Source organism: Silene latifolia, chromosome Y (genome assembly GCF_048544455.1).
Source record: "Silene latifolia isolate original U9 population chromosome Y, ASM4854445v1, whole genome shotgun sequence".
NCBI classification, from domain to species: domain Eukaryota; kingdom Viridiplantae; phylum Streptophyta; class Magnoliopsida; order Caryophyllales; family Caryophyllaceae; genus Silene; species Silene latifolia.
Genome location: NC_133538.1, coordinates 250,729,747 through 250,737,594, shown reverse-complemented (window position 1 = coordinate 250,737,594; position 7,848 = coordinate 250,729,747). Strand labels below are relative to the sequence as shown.

General features: G+C 49.4%; 1 pseudogene; it reads left to right on the top strand.

Moving 5' to 3' along the window:
- The first annotated feature begins 5,064 nt into the window (after positions 1-5,064).
- LOC141635486 (U2 spliceosomal RNA) lies at positions 5,065-5,181 on the top strand (annotated as a pseudogene).
- Positions 5,182-7,848: the final 2,667 nt, after the last annotated feature.

Below are 7,848 nucleotides of genomic sequence, written 5' to 3'. Positions count from 1 at the left end.
TTGTTCATCCTTTCAGGAGACCGAAAGGAGGATTCAAGCAAAGACATCATTCTACAAGCTACGAGTGGTAACAAATATCTGCTCTGGAATTACACCCGGAACAATTGGCGCCGTCTGTGGGAAAAGCGACACTAGAAGCTAGTCACATTCATTCCCAAACAAAAACCCACCCAAAAAGCTAAGAAGATGTCGAAACAACAAGAGGTACTCGTGACCGACGAACCCGCACTCTACCAAGATGATACCTTCAACAATTCTGGAGTCGTGCAGCCCTCCACCGGCGGAGTAATCCAACCGGAGTTCGGGATGCCGATAATACTGTACACACGCCGCCGCACAACCAGTCACCATCATGGGACATGTGGTTGATGCAGCAAAACTGAAGATGCTCCTGGACCTAATTAGTAGTACGCCTGCTCACACTATCACACCGACAAGAGCGGCGGAAACCGTCCAGGAGACCAGGGCCCAAAATGTGACTCCGAGAAACTTAAACGGAGCACTAGGAGAAGCTGACCCTGCGAAGACGCCGGGGGAGCCCAAAGTGGTCGTGGTAGACCTAAGTCCTTCCCGCACTCGTGGGAGGACAGCGTCGCCGCGGCACGAACGAGGCCTACCCCAAAGGAGCCAGAGGAGTCCGACTCAGCAGAGTCGAAGAAGAAGCCCGAGTGGGAGAAGGAGTCCTTCCCGCTACGAGGAGAGGAGCCGGACTAGGAATGCGAGGAGTCGATCGCCGCGTGTCATTCGACATGTGGTCAGACAACCCCTCAGCGCCTACGTCCTTGAAACCGCCGTGCCAACCAAGCTGAAGTTGCCGGCGTTCACATACAAAGGAGATAGTAATCCAACCGACCACGCCGAGGCTTTCGAGTCTTACATGTCGGTATGGGAGCAGCCCGATGAGGTCTGGTGCCGAGTTTTCCCAACAACATTGAATGGGATGGCTCAAAATTGGTACAAGGGGCTTCCCGACGGCTCGGTATACTATTACGCCGACCTAAGGGACGCCTTTATAGCCCAGTACTCTTGCAATAAGAGGAGGGCCGTGGAGACGTCAGACCTCCTAACTATCAACAAGAGGGGGGCGAGTCTCTACAAAGCTATGTGAAGAGGTTCGACGGCAAGGTCCAGCAGATTCGAGAAATTAATCCCGAACTGGCGGCCTTCGCGCTGATGAAAGGCCTCCCAAGGGGAGACTTAAAAAATGAGCTCATCAAGTGCGGAGGCCTGGGCTTGGACGCCGCTAGGAAGATGGCCGACCAGGCCATCAAGGTAGAGGACTATCACAAGACCTGGGTAGGCCCCAGCGAGGCCGGGCACTCAGAAAAGAAGAGCCGCCGGGAGGACAACCCGGATGAAAGACGCCGTGACAACAATGGGTCACGGTCCGATGAAAGACGCCGTGACAATAATAGGTCACGGTCTGATAAATCTGCCAGGAAACAGGACTCGACGGGCGCCGGGTGGGGTTCGGGAACGTACCACCAGAGGCGGTATAATGATAAAACCCCTCTCGTCGTATCAGCCGCCGAGGTCTTCGCCCTGTGCAAAAACGAGGGCCAGAAGTGGGAAAGGCCCCCCAAGCCGAAGGGAGACGGTGACACGAGCCAAGATTGTGAGTACCACGGCCACACCGGTCACCTTACTGACAACTGCCGGCATCTGAAGAATGCCATTGAAGAGCTGATCCGGAAGGGGAGCCTCGGCAAGTACGTTGCCAAAGGCCAAAAAACTGACGCCGGCAGTTCAGATAAGAAATCCGTCTTCGAACGGATAGGAGTGATCCATGTTGTCATCGGGGGCAACGAGAACGGAGGGTCCGCTCATGGGCACAAACGGCACCTGAACGAGCTATATCAGGCCATCAACTTTGTGCCCAACACAGCCACCCCCGCTTCCAACATCCCCGATATGACTATTGGAAGGAAGGACTACGAGGGAGTCATCGCTCCCCACAGCGACCCACTTGTAGTCAATTTGGACATATCCAACCACCTGGTCAAGAGGTGCCTGATTGACACAGGCGCCTACACGAACATCATGTTCAGGGAGTGCTTCCTCAGCCTCGGTCTGAAAGTCAAGGACTTAAGCCCCTGCACCAATCCACTGTACAGCTTCTCTGCGGCCGGCCTGGTACCACTAGGGTCAATCAGACTGCCGATGATGTTCGGCGAAGGGAATGCGGCTAAGAATGTCCTAGCTGAGTTCGTGGTCATTGACGGCTCGTCCGCCTACAACGTTCTCATCGGCCGAGTCACTCTGAGCGAGGCCGACGCGGTGATGTCCATCCGGGCCCTAACACTGATGTATGTCTCGGACCGGGGGGAAGCGCATAAGCTCGTCTCCAAGGACGAGAAGGACGAGGTGGTCAACGTCCAGATAGCTGCCAGAGGATGCAACATGCAATCCCTCAAAGTGGCAAAGAAATCAGAGAAAGGGAAAAGTCCATCCTTACAACAGGAGGGCGACCTCATGGATGCAACTAGCGGCTGACTGGGAAGGTGTGCCTTTGATGAGCCATTAGGATGCTGGTAATCTCGGGTGTAATTTTTGTAGCGGCGGAGGTGTCCAAAACAGCTGTGGGCACCCCGACGCATGTTTTTATCTAAATGAAAAATCGTCCAAGTATTCCATCAAAATGTTCATTTTCCCCACAGTCACTAGAAAGTAGCTGACGCCTGCTCACACTGTCATACCGACAAGAGCGGCAGTCTCCATCAAGAAGCAGGCGTCGTCGCAGTCACTCTAAGTGGTAGACGCCACGGCAGTCTCTATCAGCAAGCGGACGCCGGCTCACACTGTCATACCGACAAGAGCGGCAGTCTCCATCAAGGAGTAGGCACCGTCGCAGTCACCCCAAGTAGTAGACGCCACGGCAGTCACCCCAAGAGGTTTTGACGCCGTCGCAGTCACTCCAAGCGGTAGACGCCACGGCAGTCTCCATCAAGAAGCAGGCGCCGTCGCAGTCACCCCAAGTAGTAGACGCCACGGCAGTCACCCCTAGAGGTTTGACGCCGTCGCAGTCACTCCAAGTGGTAGACGCCACGGCAGTCTCTATCAGCAAGCGAACGCCGGCTCACACTGTCATACCGACAAGAGCGGCAGTCTCCATCAAGGAGTAGGCACCGTCGCATTCACCCCAAGTAGTAGACGCCACGGCAGTCACCCCAAGAGGTTTGACGCCGTCGCAGTCACTCCAAGCGGTAGACGCCACTAGCAGCCTCCATCAAGAAGCGCGCCGTCGCAGTCACCCCAAGTAGTAGACGCCACGACAGACACCCCAAGAGGTTTGACGCCATCGCAGTCACTCCAAGAGGTAGACGCCACGGCAGTCTCCATCAAGAAGCAGACGCCGGCTCACACTGTCACACCGACAAGAGCGGCAGTCACCCTCAGGAAGCAGACACTGCGACGGTCACGACCCGCGCAGTTGATACTCACTGAAATGATCAAAATGCCTTGGAAGCGTTAAACACAATTGAGGTACGCACTCTAGACTGCCTCGGCCAGGCCGAGGCGGGAGCAAAAGAGGCGCTCAATTAATAACGTAAGTCGGCAACTCAGACGAAGACGAGAAAAGAACTCGGCCAAGCCAGAGGCAAAGTAAAAACGCTAAATACAGTTGAGACGCTCAACTATTAGTGCAAGAAAAAGAAATAAGGTAAAGACCTCGGCCAAAGCCGGAGGCGGAAGAAACGAACTCTTATTAAAAGTAATAACGAGTTACAAGCGAGGAGAATGCGGGGCGACGGCCGTCCCCATAGGGATAAGCCAAAACACAACCTACCAAAGTTATACAAGTATCAGGGAAAAGAAAAGCAAAAAGTTACAAATGTCATTTGGAGCGCCAAAAGATGGCAGGGAGGAAGGGATTAATAATTGGCTCCCGAACAGCTGAAGCTATCCGAGACGCCGGGTGAGCCTGGTGACAACCGCCCGTCTCCCTATGCCTGTTGCTGCTTGCCATCAGCAGCGGTAGCAGCATCTTCTTCGATGGGCAACCCAGCAGTTTTCCTAGCAGCCTCAGCTTCAGCAGCCTCAGCTTTAACCTCGGCAGCCTCAGCTGCCCTCATTCTCTCGGCTTCCTCCTTGGCCGCCTTAGCTTCCTCATCATGGGCTGCTTTCTCCGCAGCCGCCTCTTTCTCTATCTTCACCCTCACCGCCTCCTTGGCCTTCTCCGCCACGGCCTTCTCCTTAGCTTCGAGCTTGTCGTCAAACAGCTCGTTAAATTTGCTCCACGGAAAGGAACCATCAAGAGGGAAGAGCTCCTCAATCACTTCCCTGGCAGCTTCTTCGGCCAGATCCCGGAATTCGGCGCACATGTTAGGGAGCATGACGGTTTGGAGCATCTCAATGTCCTCCTCCTTTTGCCTAATGATGGCCTCCTTGCTCCGAATCACCTTCCCCTGGATCTGATGCATGCCCCTGAATTCGTTCCTCTGCTGGAAATAAAGGTCGGCGTGCCTCTGGACAAGGGCACACTTCTCCAGCAGCTTCGCAGCTTCAGCCGTCGCAGCCTCGGCCTTGGCTCTTTCAGCAAGGACCTCCTTTTCAGCGTCCTCCCTGAGTTTCCTCTCAGCCAAAAGCGCCTTCTCAGCATCTCCCCTAAGCCTCTGCTCATTGAGGAGATCCAGCTTCGCCTTCACGGCCACCTTCTTAGCGGCATTAATCTCAAGAACAGATTGAGCCGCGGCTTTCTCCTGCTCTATAATATGAGCACCGGCCAGCTCGTTCCACCTCGTCAGCCTCTTGATCAACCTCGCGCTTTCCGCTACAAGCTGGGAGGGGGAAACCTTCTGGGATGAGGAGTCCGTGGTGACGTTTTGATCGCCAGCCTGTAGCTGGGAGGGAGAAGCCTTCTGGGATGAAGGCTCAATGGTGACGTTTTGATCACCAGCCTGCACGGGGTTCTCCCCCACTTGCTGCCCAATAAGAGCGGCGGCCGACAGCGGCTGATCTACAAAAGTTAATGAAAGCATCAGTGTCAACATGCATAGACATACCAAAAACCCTGTCATCAGGAGCATAATGAACCGGCTAAAATCTGAGCCACAGGATAGATCCATACCTTTCTCGGCCTTTTGGCTAAGATCAAGTGTAGCATCTGTTCTCCGCCGGCCACATAATCAACCAAGCTAGGTAGCACCGGTCGGGGGCAATCAAAAACAACCGGCACTCTATACCCTGGTCTCGGCCAGCGTCACCTTCTTTTCCACATCGGATGCCCTTTACACATCCATGTGGAGGGGGGATATGGTACGGCCTAAGCGGAATCGAGCCAAGGTAGAAGAAGCCGGAGCAATAGAAGAAGCCGATGCAGAAAAATTTTGCAAAATTACTTGCGCAGAATATACGCTCAAACATACATCGGAGCCCACACCACGGCATAGACTACGCTAGGGGCAAATTGATGGGGCATATTCTGCACCGCTGACCAAGTCAACATATCGAGCAAGGTCAAAGATATCCACAGCAAGTCAACGACTTAGACAGCCTAGCCGATGCAGCCCATCGGCCTGTCTCTTGGGTCTCGGCCAGGCAACCACCACCAGGGGACACATATCCGCGTACTCATATCCAAGGCCCCTCGGCCGGCCTGCCATGGTTCCATCGGCCGAGGGTATAACGGTCTTTCCACCTGCTAGCCACTTGGCCACTACGTGACAAAAGGTGAAAGTCTATAAATACTCCTCAACCTTCATTGAGGAAAGGATCCACAATTTAACCTAAGAATCACTATTCACCTGGTATTATCTTCCTTATCTCTCTACAATATACATTTAGCCAAGTAACAACAACTTATCCCTTAAGTTTACTGACTTGAGCGTCGGAGTGAGTTCGCTCGGTCCAAAGCCGAGCCCTCAGTTTGTTCATCCTTTCAGGAGACCGAAAGGAGGATTCAAGCAAAGACATCATTCTACAAGCTACGAGTGGTAACAAATATCTGCTCTGGAATTACACCCGGAACAAGTTTCAACCTTGAGATTTACTTAAGAGCCTAAATGAATCAAAGTTACATACTAGTTATGATCAAGTTGCAAAATTTGATATACCGATATCTTCAATGGCCAAAGTTTTAACCACGCAAATGTCATTGCTTAACCTCATTATGAAATGGTTAAACCTCCTTCCAAAAGGGTATTTGCGAAGGACGTATTCTAGATATTGTTTATATTTGAATAATGACATTGCTACACATCATTATGACATGAGTGTGTTGGAGATTTAAAATCTCTTTCCGTAAGGTTAAGATGGGACCACTTCAAAATAGGTATTTTGAAAGGATATGATGGGAACATATATGGTTTTATCCTAATAACTTGGCAATGCAATTTATATTTCAATTCTTGATAAATTTCGATTGAGAAGTCAATTTCGAAATGTGTAGAATTGAGTGGGAGTTAAGAAATTCTCATGTGAAGACATGGAATTTAGTGGGAACTATCATCCTTTGAATGTTTACAACTCATCACTCATTAAAAAATGACGAGCTAATACCTTCTTTCATAAAGAAGCTTTTGAGTTTTCAATTCTGGATGAAAAATGACTATGATGAATCCAATTACATCAAGGGATGTTGGATTAGTATTAAGAGATACACATCGTATCAACATTCACATAGGTTATTCATGTAGATGAAATCGGAATTGCCATTAGCAGTCATGGTCGTTCATTGAACCTATGAACGGTTGATCTCATGATTATTAGTAACTAATGTTTCCGCCATTAGAATAATCATGTACATGTCCAATTATGAATCATATGCATAAGAGCATGATGATTGATTGTTAAGCCATAATAGAAACGTCATGAATTCTCGAGTAGAATCCGATGAGCGATTTCAGTGTTTGACGGAATGCTCTATTGTGTGTCAAGAGGTTGCACATATTATAGAAAATCCGAACACATATAAGGATTTATGAGAATCCCAAATCTTTCAAGCCTAGAAAGAGAAATAAGAAGTTTTGAGAAAGATGCTTAGTTGAATAAGAGGTTATTCAAAAATCATCTTTCCTAGTTAAGCTAGGACTTGTGAGAAGTGCTAGGCTAATAATCTTGACAAATTGTTACAAGACTCTACAAAACATGTACCTAGTGCATCGTGTGTGGATGGAGTACTTGATCAGTACAAGTTATATCATTCATCAAAAATTCGTTCGTTATGTGATAATCGATAAGAAAGTTCTTTCAAGTTAAAGAACCAAAACCAAGGTCGGGAACCTTGATGTGTACTTGGTAAGATTCATGCTATGAAAGAGGACATGAATGTAAAAGAAAATGCAAGTGTAAGAAGTTTGAACATATGGACACATGGCATGTTAAACTTCTATTGCAATCAATAAGTGTTTACACTTACGATATAGATCACAAGGTTGTAATATGATATTGACTACCCGAGTGTGATGTCGACATTTGTCGTTTGAGTTATTATTAACTCACCTTGTACATTGTTATATCCAAACGGGTTGTGGAGACAATTGAACCCCGTTAAAGTGAACACGGATTAACATTGTATTTGCCCATAGTTACTTGTATGAGGTGACGTCTCGAAGTGACTAGAGTGTGATGCGATTGATGGCAAGTTCAAGTGCCATAGAGTCATGTGAGATGACTAGTCGATCACATAGGTAGACTGTTAGGAACTTTTTGTCGGGCCTAATGACCGCTTATAGAGTTCTGGCAAATTTGTATATCCTGGTCGTGGCGAGAGCTGCTATAGTATTCAAATGAGTCGATTCTTTTGACTAAAGGCTATTCGCCCAAGATGGCACAGTTTCAGATTAACTTTGATTTGTGTTACTACGACCTTCGTAAATGGGGTCAAATGGGCATATTTTGGGTTATGAT